The sequence below is a fragment of the Lepisosteus platostomus genome, chromosome 11, assembly GCF_059453375.1.
Source record: "Lepisosteus platostomus isolate fLepPlt1 chromosome 11, fLepPlt1.hap1, whole genome shotgun sequence".
In the NCBI taxonomy this organism is placed as follows: domain Eukaryota; kingdom Metazoa; phylum Chordata; class Actinopteri; order Semionotiformes; family Lepisosteidae; genus Lepisosteus; species Lepisosteus platostomus.
In genome coordinates this window covers 3,435,676-3,453,110 of record NC_142621.1, presented here as the reverse complement: position 1 = coordinate 3,453,110, position 17,435 = coordinate 3,435,676, and the positions used below count along the sequence as shown (strand labels likewise).

Here is a 17,435-nt window from a genome sequence, read left to right as displayed (position 1 = left end):
CAAAACGAAAGAATCTGTGGATCTGATGTTAACAAATGCTTGTGAAAAAATTGTTATGGGTGTTATCTAGTCATTCTTTTAAGAAGCCGGATCGCATAGAGAACTGTGGGTTTTAAGGCAGGGCCTTGCGTCTAAGCCTAAGTAGTGACCAATGTCAAGGGTCTGAGCACTTAAATTCACAAGATTACAGTACATGCTGGTACTACTGGTGGGAATGTTGGGATTATGCTTGATCATTACTTGACAGAACGCACCGATTCATTTATGTACTTGATTCATTTGTTGGGTTGAGGCTTTTATTCGAGGTAACTACCGTTTGTACTCATTTACACCGTGGAACACTTTTCTGAAGCACATCTGGGAGAAGAACCTCGCTCAAGGGCATAACAGCTGTGCATACTTGGGATTTGAACCTGCAACCTTCCAGTTGAGAGTCCAGACCATTAACCACCTCTTACTGTGATGCTAAGTAGGAATGTGGGGACGTTACTGTTAAATCCTGCCAAGTATCCCGCTGCTAAAGACTCGAAAACATGGTGTCCATGTTTGCTAAACTCCTGGCATCATCTTCACCTAAAGCAGGACGGTACATTTGGAGTTCGTTGTTCAGGACAAAGATACTTTTATTACTGAAAACTTTTATATATTGTAAGCTTCTCAATTACTGAAGGCTTCATACATATCCATTTCTTCGCTGCGTTTATCAGAAGTAAAAAAAAAACGAACAAACGGGGGAATACTTCGACGGTCCCTCAGGACAGCACTTCTAAACTTTCAGACTCCCCGATGTATGTCTGATGTGATTGGCTGTCGGGAGGGAGGCGAGCTGGAGCTACAAGCCCCTGCCTCACCCTCTGAGCCCCCAGAAAAGGAGATTATTAGCCTCTCTGAGAGCAGGGGCGCCTATCTGCCTCCTAGCTTAAAGAAAACTCCTCTCTTGACTCCCGAGTCAAAAGTCTTATGCCAGAGTTCCGCCTTCTGCGCGGACGCGGCGACGCCATTGGATCCGGAGAGCCTGCGTCTTCTCCCCGCCGCGGCACTTTCCGAGAAACCCATTTTCTGCCAGCAGCGGATCATCCCCACTCCTCTTCCTTATTTGCCAACAAGAAAATGCATCCCCTGGCCCCCCCTGACTTAGCGTGCCCGCGCCTGCCCTGCGTCTTAAACACATCTTTAATTCAGCAACTTTGAAGTAGCGCTCTGGCAAATGCACTCAATCAATTATAAATGAAATAATCTCCTTATGATATTAGAGATTTTAAAGTCTAAGAAATACTGGGAGATTAGGGAGCCCAAATCAGTTTTAGCAGTATCTAAAGTGACAGGAGGAGAATAATCGTGAGGAATGGGGAGAAATTTAAAACGATTATGTAGATCTGTGTCACCGGCGAATGTTTCCGCAAATCCAGTCCTGATCTACCGCAAAGACGGAAACAGATTATTCCCTGGCCTCATTTAAAGGGCCTGGATTCTTTAAGTGGCTTTTTTCTTAAGAAAAATACACACATTCTTATATATATATAGGAAAAGAAATAGAGAAAGGAAGAGAGACGGGCAACGTTATCAGCAGGCAGGGTGGGTCTTACTACCGTTCATCACCATGACAACCGAGACAAACTCAAACAGGAAGTTTTTGCGCTACAGAACAAATCACACTATTGGACATTTGATTCATCTAACTGAACGCTGACTTAACAATGGAAACATCTTCCCACAGATACAAAGTGTGAGATGAGTCAGCTTCTTCAATACCTTTCCCAGTAAAGGGTTAAGAGCTAGAGAGTCCAGTTGCAAAGGCTGAACTGGTATCAACTGACCAGCACCAGTACAGAATGTTTCATAACCCAGAAAAGACCAGTTTGTTACATCATCACTTTTAAAGAGACAATTTGTATTATTTACATCCAATGTATAATCATCGGATTATTAATTAACCTGTGAGTAGTTTAAATCAGTTCATACCAACACATACCAGTTCTGACCACTAGAAACTAGTTGCTAGTTGCTATTCCTGGTGGGCTTCACTTGATTGTCCACTAGGAAAGCGTTTGGTTGCTACTCTTATTGTTGTTTCTATATTCTTTATTTTTTGCGAGTTATTTTCGCGAGAAGGGTTAATTCGCACGAAAGAAATGCAATGTTATTTTTTAAAAAAATTACTAGTAGGACATGCAACAAGTATGAAATTCAATCACAAATTAAATAACAAGAAGATGCAAATTATTGCTATACCTTCTGCCAGACCTTTTTTTTTAGGAGTACCCCTGCTCACATTAGCCAATTAATCAGAATAAGTACCAGGATAGCCTTAGGGGCTTCCGGGAGAGATCTCCACCACAGACTTCATCCCTCTTTCGGATTGCAAAGCATTTCATTTTGTTACCTGAGTTTTCAAATCTGGAGAGATCAGCTCTGTTCCCCACTAAACCGGCCATTTCTGCGACCTGTGACCCAGCGCTGCAAAGCTGCGCTCCATCACACCAAGAGGGTTTTGGAGTTGATTGACTCTCCAGTTTCAGTGACTCCATTATTGCTTAACTTTCACGCTACGGGCTTAAAGGCTTTTTTTTTTGCTTCCCCTTTTCTCCTGCAAGTGCTAAATCATTCCCCATCGATCTGTTCCATTCAGAAAGTCCCTCCTGTTCAGTGCTATTCTCCCTTTCTCCTTTTTCAGCCCAATTGAATGCAGGAAAAAGCAGAAATCAATAGCAGGCCAACCCAGGGGGGTCAGAGGTCGCTGGGGTCTTTGACAAATGTGTCAGCCGCCCTTGACTCTTACGGGCTGTGAGGGTGCTGCTGGGGCGTCGATGCTCTGCAGGGCTTGTCAGAAAGTAAATTTGCAGCCATTGATCGTGTGTGTGTGCGCCAGTACTGGTCTGCGTGCGCGTGTGTTTGTGCAAGGGCAGGGGAGTTATCAGATCAGCTTCATAACCCAGGAGGAAGGGGGTTATATAGCTTATAGGCAACACATGTCAAAGCGAATGGGAACACAGCATCAGAAGAAAAAAAAAACCAGACTACAGAATGCTCCTGCTCCCTGGAGTAAAGGGGCAAGAAAGGGAAAGAAGCTAAAAGAGTGGAAGCAGTTTTCCTGCCTGTGAAATATGCGTCAGGTCGCACAACGTGCATTGTAAGCTGCAGGTGCTGTTTTTTTGCCATCGGGACACCTGTCACATCCCCCATCATGCCCCCGTTTTCATAATTAACAAGCCGGACCCCAGTCGTGCCATTAACCTGCTGGGGGAGGCGTCTCTCTCCACAGCACGACAGCCAGCCGCTCTTCCGCTGTCGATCAGACCGCGTGCGTCTTCCACTTTGGCAAACAGAAGCTCGGGGGGCTTGGAGTGCCTTGAGTGGGGACAAGTCCACCTCAGGCCAGCGGCCCCACAAGAAGGATTGTGGTTTAGCAAGTGACTGCCCCCCTGCAAGCTCCAGGCCTTGGATACCGGAAATGATGGTCCCCGTGTACCATGCAAAGTGCACAGTGAATTAACACATTCGATAACTGCCGAGGTGGTAATTCCCGGGGGAAAGTGTTGAGTTTCCTGTCTAGAAAAAGAGGCAAAGTTAGTGCCGTGCCTGGACACCCAATTCACGCAGAAGAGTTTGCGTGACCAGCTGACACAGCCTGTTACTATTCAAGAACATTTATGATGAAGGCTTTCATCCTGGAGTTGTCAGCGACCGAAAGGTTTTCCCCCCCAGTCTGATGCCACACAGCCTCGCACGATATTTCCTGTACCGATGATCAGGCGCTAATAAATGTTTATTTTCATTACCCATTCAATTTATTTCATTTTCAAGAGGCTGTCTAAAGAATGCACTATCCAGACACACGAACTTTTGGGAATGTCGCTGTTTTGGGCTGTGACTTTTCAGGCTGAATTACAAAACCGTGTACGGTAGTCATTGAACAGTTTGCCCTTTTTGTGCGCTGTGTGATTGTCCACACAGAATGAGACTGTGCTGTTTTTTTTTTTAAATCGCACCCTGTGCTAGCTCACCTCTGTGATAAAAAAGCCAGATTTCAGCCAAGCCGCCTGCATTAACCACCAAAAACATGAGGTCCTACAGCTCTAGTTTATTTTCCCATAATCAAGATCTTACCTTTTTCTTCTCAGCTCCTAGAACAGCTAAACTGTGCCTCAGAAATACAATCCTAGTTGCCTCAGAAGCCCAGCCTTTTTTTTTCCCCGCAGACATGCAACTGAAAAGTGAGAGGTGGCTGACTGATGTCTTCATGAGAGGGGTAATTATCATCACTATTCCCACAGAGAGCCAGGCTAGTTAACTCCCTCTCTGCGTGATAGCTGTCTGATTAAACTGTGTTTTGTTAAGTGATGATGAGGAAAGCCCATCCCTGGTTCCCCCAAGAGAAGGTACAGACTGTTGTGCTCTATTGTGTAAACGGGGCTCCCCAGTGGTGCTGGCCAGCTGGCCACATCCACTGCCACACGACAGACTGTGCCAGATAGCACCACAGGGACCTGTCAGCTGCAGCTCTGCATATTTACATACAAGGCTCTCATTATCAGACAGATGATAGGCTTGTTTGACAAGCAATCACTGCGGCATACACTTTTCTGCTCGCTCATCAGATATTTTTGTTCTCCGAGTGCCTCGTAAGCTGAGGTGGCAGATTTTAAAGGCTGCCCAGTTTCCCAGGTCTTTCACAGTTCCCAGGGGAGGCTCGCAAAGCGTGGTTTTCTAGAGCGCCAGCGCGCGGATCGCGGCCCACATCGCTCAGCGTCTTCGAGACAGCAGCCCCACCGATGAGCAGCAGGAGCCGACAACCAGCAGACAAGCTCAAGGAGGTTCGCCTGCCCTCTTCGGAGCTCAAACCGATGCTTTACCGCAGTAGTTTAAAAAATGGGCAAATCGTGAGGATTGTTTGACAGTCTGCAGTTTTTTGGAAGAATAGATTAATTTTAATAACACAGAAAATGACAGCTGAATGAACTACACCTCTCAATCTTCCGGTTTGATTCGCAGTTATTTTCACTTCCCGGCTCTGGTTTGTCTAATAGTGCCGAAATGGAGTTACAATAAAACAAAGACAGTCAGAAAGACTTTGGATACAGAAGAAATATATCATCTAAAAAAACACATACCCTATCCTAAAAACAGATGTGTTAATACAAAAAAGGATTAGCTGTGAAAATGCTATCATGTTTTTCTTTTGTTTAAATGAATTGCAAGAAAGATCAACTATTTGGGGGAATTTATTAAATACTTAAATACTCTAGTATTTAGCAAATACTATAATCAAGCCTGTTTAATGTTCTGTTTATTATCCGAATAAGAGTCTTTTTATAGGTCATACCTGGGTCTTTACAACTTTTTGAATAATTCTAGAGTCACCTAAACCAATATAAAATGTCCTGCAGATGTGTTAATTTAACACCAATTACCTTAATTATATGTAATCAAACTGCTTAAGCGACGTTTTTAAAGTGTGTTTAATTGTTTAGAAAATGAAATCCGAAACAACTACAAGCTGCGGAAAGAAAGCATTCGCCATCTAAATGTCATTTTAACAACCCCTGGTGTCTGTAAATTAGCCCCTTAATCAATTGATCATTAAGAACAAATAGCTAAACAAACACGTCCATTAATCCCCTCCCCGCCCCAGTCCCCTCTGTTGTGCGCCGGGGGATTAGCAGTGGGGAGCAGCGGCCCATTAACGAGGCCTGTGTAGCTGCTGGGCTCCCTGTCCAGGGACCTGCCTACCTTTTAACATGGCCAGTTGGTCCCAGCAAGACTCCATTCACTTGCAGGGGCATCTGGAGAGGTGGGGGGGGGGAGGACACACACAGCCAAGCAGAACCACTGCAGCTCCTGTTGCCAAACCGAGCGCCTACTAGACCATAGAAGGAGAGGCAGCACGTAGCAGAAAGAGGGACGGCTCTCTTTTTTATCAATTCTGTCTGCATCCTAAATTACCTACCGCCTAGGCGCACGCACAACTGCAACCTTGAAGCACCAGGCAAAACTTTTTTTTTTTAAACTCGCTCAGGAGGAGAACAGGAGGATTGTATCGGCTGCTACTCGCAAACCCAAACCCGCGCACACATTACTGGCCAATTAGCTCACGGATATCAAAGGGAAAGTCCACAATTGGGCGTGTATGAAGGAAGCACTCCTTACCCATTAGAGCTGAACGGCTCATCAATGATTTATCGACCACTTAGGAAACTTAACCAGTATCCTAATAGATTAAAAAAGGCACACGCGCAGGAGAGAGCAATTTGCTCTGCGGTGAGCAATTATGTTAAGTGTTTCCCTAAAAAAATAATTTTGCTATGAGCACCGATGACCCATTCCGTGCTTGCCAGCGATTTGCGTTAATACACGGCTGATAGTGGATTTTTTTTTTCCGTGGGGCTGACGAGGTGTCACAGTCCGTCGTCACGAGAGCAGACCCGCTGGTTTCCACAGAACGCCCGTTTTACCCACGCGCGGCTAAACAGAAAATGAGCAAAATAATTTTCTGCCCTTACGGAACAACGCTACGTGTGCCAGTGATGTTGAGCTGTTCTGAAATAGGCCTATAATCAATCTAGTTGTGGTAGGACCATGATTAAAAAAATACAACAGAAAACTCTGCGCACAGTAGTTTATATTGCATACTAATTACTAACAGCTGAACGCAAGAACAGCGTTTTTTTTCCTGACGGGATACTGTTCAACAGCAACACGGTTTTTTTTCTCATTGGGTCATATTCATATTAATTACAGGATATGTAGCTCTTTCAGTAGTTTTATGCAATGCATTTTTTTTTTCAATTAAATACTGCAAATTACAAGACAGCGAGGCGTGGGTTTGGTTTATGTACACAGGATGCGTCTCCGGTCCCTGACCTTACCTATTGGCCGCCGCAGTGCTTCTTCATAACCCAATGACCTGGTGATGGCAAACCCCGTGGACTCCCCCTGGCAGCCTGGGGGCACGGGGTTAATGCTGGATAGGATTTGCAGGGCACTGGGTGAAAACCTTTTAGAGAGCCATTTGGAAAACAAGGAGTTACCAGCTTAGGAATCATTAATAAAGCAATCCCTTCTGTTCGTGCTGTCATGCACGGCCAGCGAGAGCCCGGGTCGCGTGCACTGGCTGCATGCCACTCAGCTCCTCTGCCACTACCACTCTACCCTCCTGTGCCAACAGGTCTAGTCAAGCCCCGGTCCGCAGCAGTGTTTAACACTCAGCTGCTTTCGGGACAGGGAGGTGACACCAACAGGCCCGCGCGGTGGGGCGGAGCGGAGGCTCTGTGGCTCAGGATCTGCGCCTGTGACTGGGAGGTTGCCGGTTCAAATCCCGCGGCCGGCAGAGGAATCCTACTCTGTTGGGCCCCTGAGCAAGGCCCTTAACCCTAACTGCTCCAGGGGCGCTGTACAATGGCTGACCCTGCGCTCTGAGCCCCAGCTTCTCTCCCTGTCTGTGTGTCTGTGGAGAAAAGCTGGGGTATGTGAAAAGACAAATTCCTAATGCAAGAAATTGTATAGGGCTAATAAAGAAACATTATTATTACACATTATAAAACGGCAGTTGAAAGATATTTGTGGCCATGTCTTGCTGCCTCAAGGTGGTGGCCATGCCCCTGGAAGCTGCAGCACGCGACACTGGCAGCTGATTTAGTTGCACCTTGGACGGCTCGGTGGGACAGTCCTCAGATCAGAAGACGTCTGCACCGTGGGCCCGTGGAGGCCAGCCGAGGTGGCGCGCACCCTGACATCACATCTTTGAGGCTGAAAGGTTTGCCAGCAAAGTAGCGGCAAACTCACTTCAAGTGATGATCTTCGTGCACGATATCCCATTGCTTAATTCGTTTTGTTTCTACAGTTAGCAATTCACGACAAGGCTGGTAAATATCTGCAAGGAGGCGTGCTTTGTAACAGTTTTCATCTCAGCATGGTGCTGGTGTCTGGGTGCTAGAGACACACTAAGAGAAGACACTCAGTTGCTCCAATTTTCTGATATAGAGAGCAATGTTACTGCAACAGAAGGGTTTAATGACAAGGGTAAATATAGTGGATAGGTATCCGTTATTACTGATGATAAATGACTGTAGGTTTGCTAGATAAAACGCAGGTACATTACCTACTGGGACAGTCCATACGGGGAGAGTTGAAGAGCTTCTGCAAAGCTCTGTTGTATGGAGCATCAGATGACTCGATGGTATTGCAGATCCCTGTTGATAGGATTTAAGAAGAAAAGACAGATGTTGCGGATGAGTAATACAAAGGGAACCCAGCTCAAGGTAGCAAGCATGTACTGTCACATATCAGAACTCTTCCATACGAACCCATTCCTTTAATTGAAAGAGGAATTTGGAAGTATTAAGGCGTTCGCAAATCCGATAAACAGCAAGAGCAAATCAACTAATCCGCATATCTGCGATCTGCGTGAGTCTTCCGCCCTCCCGAGATATGGCTGTTCAACTCTGACAGGGGAACAACGTTTGCTGGTGGCCATGAGAAACCAGAGAGCTACAGTATGTTTTCAAACTAACAAGCACTCCCGTTGTTCCATTTATTATTTCATGTCGGAAAACTGGAATTGCGCTTGTATTAAAGTTCACACAGTCAGTGCAGACGTCTCCATCTATGTCAGTTCATGCAGGGCAAGGTAATTCTCTGGCCTTTTTCATGACACAGCCTTATAATGGTCGTGTCTAAATGGTCTGTCTTCTGTGGTTTTATGAGTAAGGCTCGAACTTGAGTGCATGAGAATACAAGATTACGAAGAACTGTTATATATTGATCAAAAAAGTGAGCTGAAAAACTGACAACTAATTTTAAGCATGTATGAAAAAAATAACAAAAAGCTCAGAAAATTCCGCTATATTTCCTATAGGATCAGTATAGACCCAACTCGTGCAGACTCCTCAGCTCCTGATCTCCCAAAAGGAGATCACTTAAAGAGACATCGCAGATAAGGAACGTTTCTTCATATATCCTCCCTAATACATGTCTCCAGCGGGGCATGAAATACAAACTCCTGGCACTAATAGCTTTTTCCTTAACTGCAAAATTAGGAATTCCTTTTGTTTTGGTTTTGTTCAAGTAGGATGTGTCCCCGAAAATCCCCCAAAACAATTTTCCAGGTGCTCTTCTAACTAATTAAGCTGTAAATATGTTTGCCACACAGCTGAGGAGGGGTGGAGTAGAGGGCCTTTAATGCCCCAGCTAACCCCAAAATCTGAACATGTTGTTCCCCATCTCTTGTTGTCAGTTTTTTGTGAGGTCACTGCACAGTAAAACACAGGTGATTCCTTCATATCATCTGTGACTATCTGCTGGCTGCAAAACCCCTGACAAATCCATTGGCAGTCTGTCAGAGCCTTATGGTATCTCTTGCTCACAGACTAAGCTGCTGTGATGAATGCAGGAGTCACTGATGAAATTCTGCAGCCTATTATCCCTCTAACTGCTTAACTGGAATGAGCCTTGGGGCCCAGCAGGGGGCAGCCTAGTTAATTGTTGGGTAGCACTGTATTTTAGCACTATCCTGAGAGCCATATGCTAGTGCTTTACAAGACACTGAACAAATGGAAGACAGCTCTGTAGGTCTTCCATGCTGTAAGTAATAAATAATACTCCCTATGTTTCGCTAATAAGGCGTGAACGCACTCAACAAGCGGTTTCAGTCTTAAAATACTAACACGTGGTGTTCAGGTTACCGATTTAACACAACACTCGGGAGTACGTCAAACCTTAAGAGACAGAGAATGACCTAATATAACACTGCAATATTTAATGAAGAAAAGCTGGTGTGTACCCTTCAATGGGTTTCCCTGATAGTAGAATTTGGCCACCTCAGGTTGGTAGGCATTTTTTGGAGACAGGGACGTGTCAGACCTACTCTACAATTCTCAAAGGGCCTCTGAAAGGGAGCAGATACATCCCCTTGCGGAACACCTGGAGAGAACCTGGAGGACAGCAGCCGGCAGAAGGGAGAGCACTGGGTAGACAGGAGCTGGACACGTCAAGGCCCAGGAGCCTCTGTGGGCTGCAGCTCATGGACCCAGTCTGAAACAGAAGCCTTAAGTCACAGACTGTCGAGACACTTGTGAGTCAGTAGTAGGAAGTCACTGCGGAGAAACCCTACAATGGAATTCATGTCCTATGTGCAGCAGAGCAGACTGCTGGTCAATTACTGAGACAGAGGAAGAGTAAGGACGAATTGCACGGCTTTTATTGTGAGACTACGTAATTAGTAATATTCTGAAAATATTATGGGACACACAAGCCAGGTGACTTGTGAAGGGAAATGTGCAAATTCTTTTACTCAGAAGAAGCTGAGCTATGACATTCTGAGACATTGACTTTACTTAGCTAATTAGACTCGCGTGCTTTAGGTTGGAGCACAGGACTAACACAAAGCAAGACCCCACACCTCTCTCTGTCCCAGTAACCTTTCAAGGAGCGTGGTGGTAGAAGTGTAGAGCTGAACAACATTTCTGTACTTTGAAAAACCCAGATAGTGACTTGTAGCTGCAGCTTAAAGAGGAGAAAAGATAGGGGCCAGACGGAATGGAGCTGGCGCTGAGGTGACACGGGACAGTAGCATCAAGGATGCTGGTTTGGGGGATGTTTTTTCCTTCTTTTACTGCCTTGTGCCCTCGATGCCAGCTACTGGTACAGCAGTCAGTACAGTTTCCCACACCAAACATGGAGCTTCTGTACCTTCAAAGTTTAAACTGTTCAAGACGAAAAAACTTTCCCTCATTTTCAAGATCCCTTTGGGTCCTTTGGCTCCTTGAAGACCTTTTTTTTTTCTTTTTTTTGGGGAAGGGGTAGGCGTTAGGGCTGCGGGGTGAAAGCCTGTCAGAAGTGGTTAGTTTCTCCAGTGAAATTACTCCTTTGGATCTTCGTTCTCAGTTCAATCCCAAGTCTGAGCAATTTTTTCCCCCTTCTCTTGTTTTCCCTTTCTTTTTATTTTTGAAGCGATAGCGGATTAGGACGAAGGGGCTTTGTTTAGATAAAGCGAGGGATTAGAGAAGATTTGCCCCTATAAAGTTGTGGCTTGATGGTGCTTTTATCCCTCCATGTTACTAAAGCTGTGTTGCTTCTGGATTAGGGCTGCACAATGGGTTCCCTTGTGCTGGAGCTCCGGCCAGAGGGGAGAAGGAGAAAGAGAGGGATTGAGAGAGGAAGAAAAAAAAAGAGAAAAGGGAAGAATTGTCTGGTTTGGGGAAATGGAGGGGGGGGAGAGAAAAAAGTGAGTAGAGGGCAGAAAAGGATGTTAGACAACCGCCACCCCAAATAAAGTCAGCTCTTGGGAATGGCTGCTCTTCACAGGAGCGGTGTTAGTTCACAACACTGTGAGCCGTATGCAGGAGTACCAGCCCCATCCTGGCTCACTGCAGAGCCACTTCTGGGCCTGCAGGATCTCAGCCACGGCAGATCCCTCTCAGTGTTGAAGAATACAGCCAGGCCCGGCCCGGGCGCAGAATAGGTCAGAGGGGTCAGACTCCTTTCCCTTCGCCACCGCTCTCCAAATCTGGAAGCACACCCGAGACTGAACCTGCAGCCCACCGGCGAGTCCATGCAATCAGAGACGAGGAAATGAATTGGACTGTAACAATTAACTGTAATTGTTTAAAAGCAATTACAAAGAAGAGACGGCCATTCGGTCCATCAAGCCCATCTGGATGTTAGAAGCTAACTGAGGCACAGATCTCATCCAGCTGTTTCGTGAAAGACACCAGGGAACTGGCTAGCTTGCTCCATACTCCTGCAACCCTTTGTGTTCAGAATTGTTCTCAGTTTCACGCAAACTTCTGCATCAATTTCACTGTTGTCCTCAAGTCTGCAGTTTTGACTTTGTTGGCCCGATTTCACTCTCCAAAAGTGATTAATCCTGATTATTTTTTTTTAATGCAATGGCATTCTTAGTCTCTCACTCTTTCTTGTTTGTAGTAACTGGGTGAACTAAAATTTCATCCAGCCATTTCTTAGAGAAATCTAGAGTTTGGGTTTCAATCAAGACATAAACCACAGATACCCACAACTCTATGTGTAAAGAAGAGTTTCCAGCCCTCTGTCCTCTGAATTTCCCCCTAAGTTTCCAATTGTCACTCCGTGTCCTGGTTTCATTGAGTGTGAAACAGTCCTTCCCTGGGTTGAATCTACCTATATCTCTTTGGATTTTGTACAGGTGGATCCTCTCTGTTCTATAGTGAAGACATTTAGTTCATTCCAAATTCATTTGCTATTCCTTCCAAATTAATTAATTAACTATCAAAAGTAATTACACCTTTGGTTTTGGTGACCAAAAGCGAACACAAGATTCAAGATGACATCTAAAAAAAAATGTCATAAAGCTTCTTATCGTTGTTAGGAAAAAAAAAAAACAAATCTTAGTAAGCCAGTGCAAAGGCACAAGTTTAAATGTTGAAAAGAAATTTCAGTTGAACCGAAAACAATGGTTACAACACGTTAATAACCATCCTCTCCCCCACAACCCCCAAAAAACTTGTTCTCTAGTTGATTTTATTTAAATTCACTGACCTATACTTCCAGATACATTTAACAGAAAACTACGGAAATGTTTTCCACGTTTTTCCATATGGGTCAACAGCTACCTAATAACCATTCAAACGCACCAGTATCATCATCATCATCATCATCATCATTATCATTATTATTATTATCATTATTATTATTATTATTATTATTATTATTATTATTATTATTATTAGTAGTAGTAGTAGTAGTAGTAGTAGTAGTAGTAGTAGTAGTAGTAGTAGTAGTAGTAGTCCATAGAATCTGGATCTCTGACATCTGAACTCTGAAGTTCATTTGATCCAAAGAACGTGAGAATGAATACGACTTGTATGATCAACTGTTAGATCAACAACAGCTGAACACATTTGCCGTGGGGGAAAGGAGATATTTAAAAAGCCGGACGAAATGAGGGTTTTGTCTCAAATTTCGTTTCGTGTTTCTTCGAGGCTAAAAGCTCTGTGGCCAGAATGCTTCGAAATATTGAAACTGGCCCGAGAAACTATCGCTGGCAGACTGCGGCTTCTAGTGTCATTTGACTTAGCATTGGTTTACCAGAGGGGAAAGAGGCTTGTAACCAAAACGTTGCGAATGCTTCCCACGAGTGTGTTAATGGTACGTGAGACCCTTCTCCTGATTTACAAGCTCACTGAGCAGGGCAAGTTTTCAGACTTAAGGAAAGTGTTAAACGGCAGAAGACAATAGTTCACTATAGAATCTGGATCATTGGCTGTCTGGTTAAAAGCCCCCCTGTAAATGTTTGCAAGTAGACGCCAAGCTACGTGGGAGGAAGATCTCCATCAGTCTTGGGGCTTGGTGTGTTGTGAGTTTGCTCGACCCTAGCTACCAGCTAATTACTACAGTGTTCTTCATGCGGGAGGTGATCAGGCGCCGTGAGTCAGGGGAAGGTCCTGCTATTTTTAGTTACAGTACCTAGGTGCCTAGTGTTTTCACATAAGAGATTTAGTGCCTTCCTGTATATTTCATCTTCGATAGCGGGGTTTCCTGCTGGGGTGGGAGGAACCCGACCGAACCGCCCTTGTAAATGCGCTCAGACGCGATGGGCAGCTTCGCGGTTGACGGGGAGGGTGGAAGGCGGCCGTCTCTCCTGAGGCGCAGGAAGCTGAACCTGACACGCGTGCGAGGCGAGGTGTGGAGGAGTTCCACGCAATGGGTCCCGCGTGATTCCTTTCCTGCTGCGGGACCACCACCACCGCGCGACTGGACACTGCGCGTTCCGCTCTCCCGCACCTGGTTAGCAAACCCTGCGATAATAATAAAAACCCCATGATACATTAGATATTCTTTCCTGCTTTCCTCGATTTTTTTTTAAAGCTAAAATAAATTACCTCTTTACTTCAGATCTATCGATTTTGCCCAAAATGGCTAATAAAGAACACATCACCTGTAGGTAGAGATTGTGTAAAATATATATTATGCCATATTAGTCTGGAGATGGAAGGCACCCAACTGGGTGCTTACACGGCAAATAAAGATCATAAATATGTTTTTGTCCGAATAGGCGTCGTATCCCCCCTCTGTTGAATTATTTCCTACAATCGCCCCTAGTCCTGATATAAAAACTATTATTAAAAAAAAAGTAAGTGAAGTAGACATCTTGTCTGCAATGAGATGTTTTGTCCAAAGCAATAAACCCGTGATGGTCGGATCTGATAGCTTGAATGTTCTTCGGATAACGCTTATGCTCCACAGACGAGGCTATCAAGGAGCAAATCCACACGGAGTGGGATACTAACACGCAGGGGGTGAAGAGAGGGAAATATGATACAGGATATTGTACAACCATTCCTTCCATCGCGGCACTCTTTCAACATCGCTAGGAAATAATAATAAAAAACAAAACAAAACAGGTAGACCTGCACACATCCAATCGGGTGTTGTCTCACACGACGCCACACGAAGAATACATCCGAGGCAATGACGGTCGGACTCGGTGTTCCCTGTGAATTGAGGGAACGAGAAAACCGGTGAGCGGTCCTTTACGGAGATGTAACCCCCCCTCGGACTCGCTTCACGCTGTGTTTTGTGCAGGTATTTACGTAACGCACCGGATTCGACAACGATGAAGCTGCATAAACACGCAGGCAGCTGCAGTGTCTAAGCAGAGACGGTTACAGTCCGTTCCATAAACTACTTCCTCTAGGTCTTAGGCGCTTGGAAACCGTCGGTCTTTCAGTCACACTTTCTCCTGAAGTTCTTTCCCCTCAGTATGGCAGAGAGTTAAAGGCTGTGCTGCTATCATTTCGGGTCAAGACTTCGAAGAACAGCGTTATAATTTTAAAGTGTCTAAGGAGAAATGTGTTCTGCAGGTGCTATATTATACTCTCGTGTAGCCGGTCTTCATTTTCATATTAACATTTCATATTAATACCGAATACGATACCCCCAAAGAACTGTCACTTTAATATCGCCAGGAATGTAAAACAGCATACGACTTATACGCAGATTCACAGATAAGTAAAAGAAAGCCATCGTTATATGGCGACCTATGACTTGACTCTTATTTCCACTGTCACGTTCTATATTGTCAAGAAACCTGTATTCACGAAGTCTAAAAAAAACAAAAGAAAAAAAATATTATTCACGAGAATAATTCGTGAGAAAGTACGAAATCAAAAGATAACCCCGAAAGAATCCGGCTTGTGATCTTGTAATCAGCTGCTTAGTAAAAATAGAAAAGGCCGACAGAGGCCGGTCAAAACCCGATTTGAGGTGGTTATTTGTAAAGGCGCTATATAAAATAGTGCTCTAATTGAATTGGAAACTCGTCGGCAGATGGGGGGGGATAGCAACACGTTGTCTTTGCTGCGTTTCCAGCAGCTGGTAGCGGGGTGGTTGGTGGTAATAACAGATATTTGGTAACCGCGAAACTACTCTGACATTCAAGCCACCTTGCATATGAATAGGGAGAATACGAGAGTGTAAGAGAGAGAGAGCGAGAAAGGGAGAAAATGAGAGAGGGAGGGAGAGAGATTTAAAATAGAAATGACATTGCGAACAGGTAAAAACTTTCTGTGCACAGATTTACAGGCGAGATCGCAGGCTCTTGTCATGAATAAAGGGATTTGAGAGGAATCAAAGGGCGGTGTTGAAAATTAAAAGAAAGGGGGCCGGTCTCTTTAATAAGGTATCTAATTCGAAGGAGGGGAAAAAAAAACTCTTTAAGATGAAGGCTCTGCTAATAACATGTCCAGGAGATGGCTCCTGGCAAATTGCTTTGTTATTCTTGTCAAAAAGGTCCCCAGGAAGCAGTCAATTTTAAACCATACATCAAAATGATTAATTGCCCTTAAATGAGCAGATGCTAGAATACCCTTGAATGGAGGCTGAGAGGCTAAAGCAGTTTTGGATTGCAAACATAATGTATTCATGGAGTTGTGAAAATATCATTAGGGCTATTAATTAGCTATTAGGAACTCTAGCTGGCTCCAAGGTGTTTTTGGTGTTTGGTGTATAACGGGGGTATAGAGAGAGAAAATATATTATCGAGGCAAATAAGACGATTCAATCCCCTTTATCAAATTAACCGTTCAATCTGAAGAGTGAATGGGCTACCGTTACCTAACCATAACATCCTCAATACTCGCCTCACCAAGACGCATAATTAAACTTCCCCCCAAACCCGATATTTTCTATTACCTGAGCCGCACCAAGAAAACAAAAACAAAACAAACAAAAAAAAACCAAAACATCCAAATATACTTGCAAAAGTCGTCTACGGGTAAAGGCCATACCTAGATGAAGGGATAAAGTTATTACGGACAGAATGAATAGAATTAATTAAGAATGATAGAAACCGAAGCAGACAGATCACATTAAGGGAAGATTTGACGGTGTTACAGCAGGACCAGAACAAAAGAACTTAATCGTGGTTTCAGGAGAAGAAGAAAAAATATTAATGCGGCAGCTTAGCCAAGGGAAGCCTGAGCTGAAAACGGAGGAAACATACGGAGGAAAGTAAGTAATAAAACTGCGTGCAGGGGCCCTGAAGAGACCGTTCTAGAACCTGCGCTGACAGTCTAAACCCCTCTGATGCGCTGGACATTAGTCCGCATTAAATCGCCCAGAAAGCTGCTTTAAGGAAGGGGGCTGAGGAATTCCTTCTCGCTTTAATTGCTTTAGAAATAGTTCCCACAATGAGGCATTGCGCAGATTTACCTCTCGTTTAGGTTCTTATTGCCATCAGTTCACAAGTTAATCTCCTTTCTCTCCCAGACCCCATATACGCGGCGATATTGGGGGCGACGAAAGGCACTGAGGAGGGCGGGTCGGCTCAGGAGAGCTCATCTGAGTTCATGCACCAGTCTGAGCGAAATAATCCACAAAAAAACAACAACTGGGAGATGAAGTATTAGTATTTATAAAAAAAACTTCTGCGGACCTTAATTCACGTTATTATTGAAGAACCAGCCATTCACAAGCTCCAAAGGGAGCAGTGCTTCGGAAATTGCTTTTACTCATTTCGATATTTTTGAGTTGTTGTTCGTTTGAAACTCTGAGTTGAACAGATCTTTAAAACGTGCAAAATCAGGTCTTTATTCCTGTGATTTTTGTACTATATAGGGTTTGTATCCAGGGGAAAAAAATATCTGCGACAACTACACTTTGTTTCCACAAAATACAAATCAAACTTCGTTATATGAGAATGAAACGGAGTGCTACCGAGAAAAAGAAAAAAAAGAGAAAAAAGATATTCCCAACTAAAAAAAAAAAGATTTTTTCAATATTTGTCTTGCAACATCTATAGCACGTTCAGTTTACTAGCTGGAATCTCAAACTTTTCTTCACTATAACCTCACGCATTTTAAGAAATACTGAAGTGACAGAACAGCCTCATCGTTGTGCGTGTTAAACACTAGTGCAAAAATCAACGAAAAAACAAGATATGATTTAAGTGAATTAATGTC

The 17,435-nt window shown here is 44.2% G+C and overlaps 1 long non-coding RNA gene across 1 annotated transcript; it reads left to right on the top strand.

The window, feature by feature from the left end:
- Positions 1-12,955: 12,955 nt before the first annotated feature.
- LOC148651777 (uncharacterized) lies at positions 12,956-13,807 on the top strand. Its single transcript, XR_015925067.1, has 2 exons — positions 12,956-13,122; positions 13,504-13,807. It is a non-coding gene; the product is annotated as an uncharacterized LOC148651777 (long non-coding RNA).
- The last annotated feature ends 3,628 nt before the right edge of the window (positions 13,808-17,435 follow it).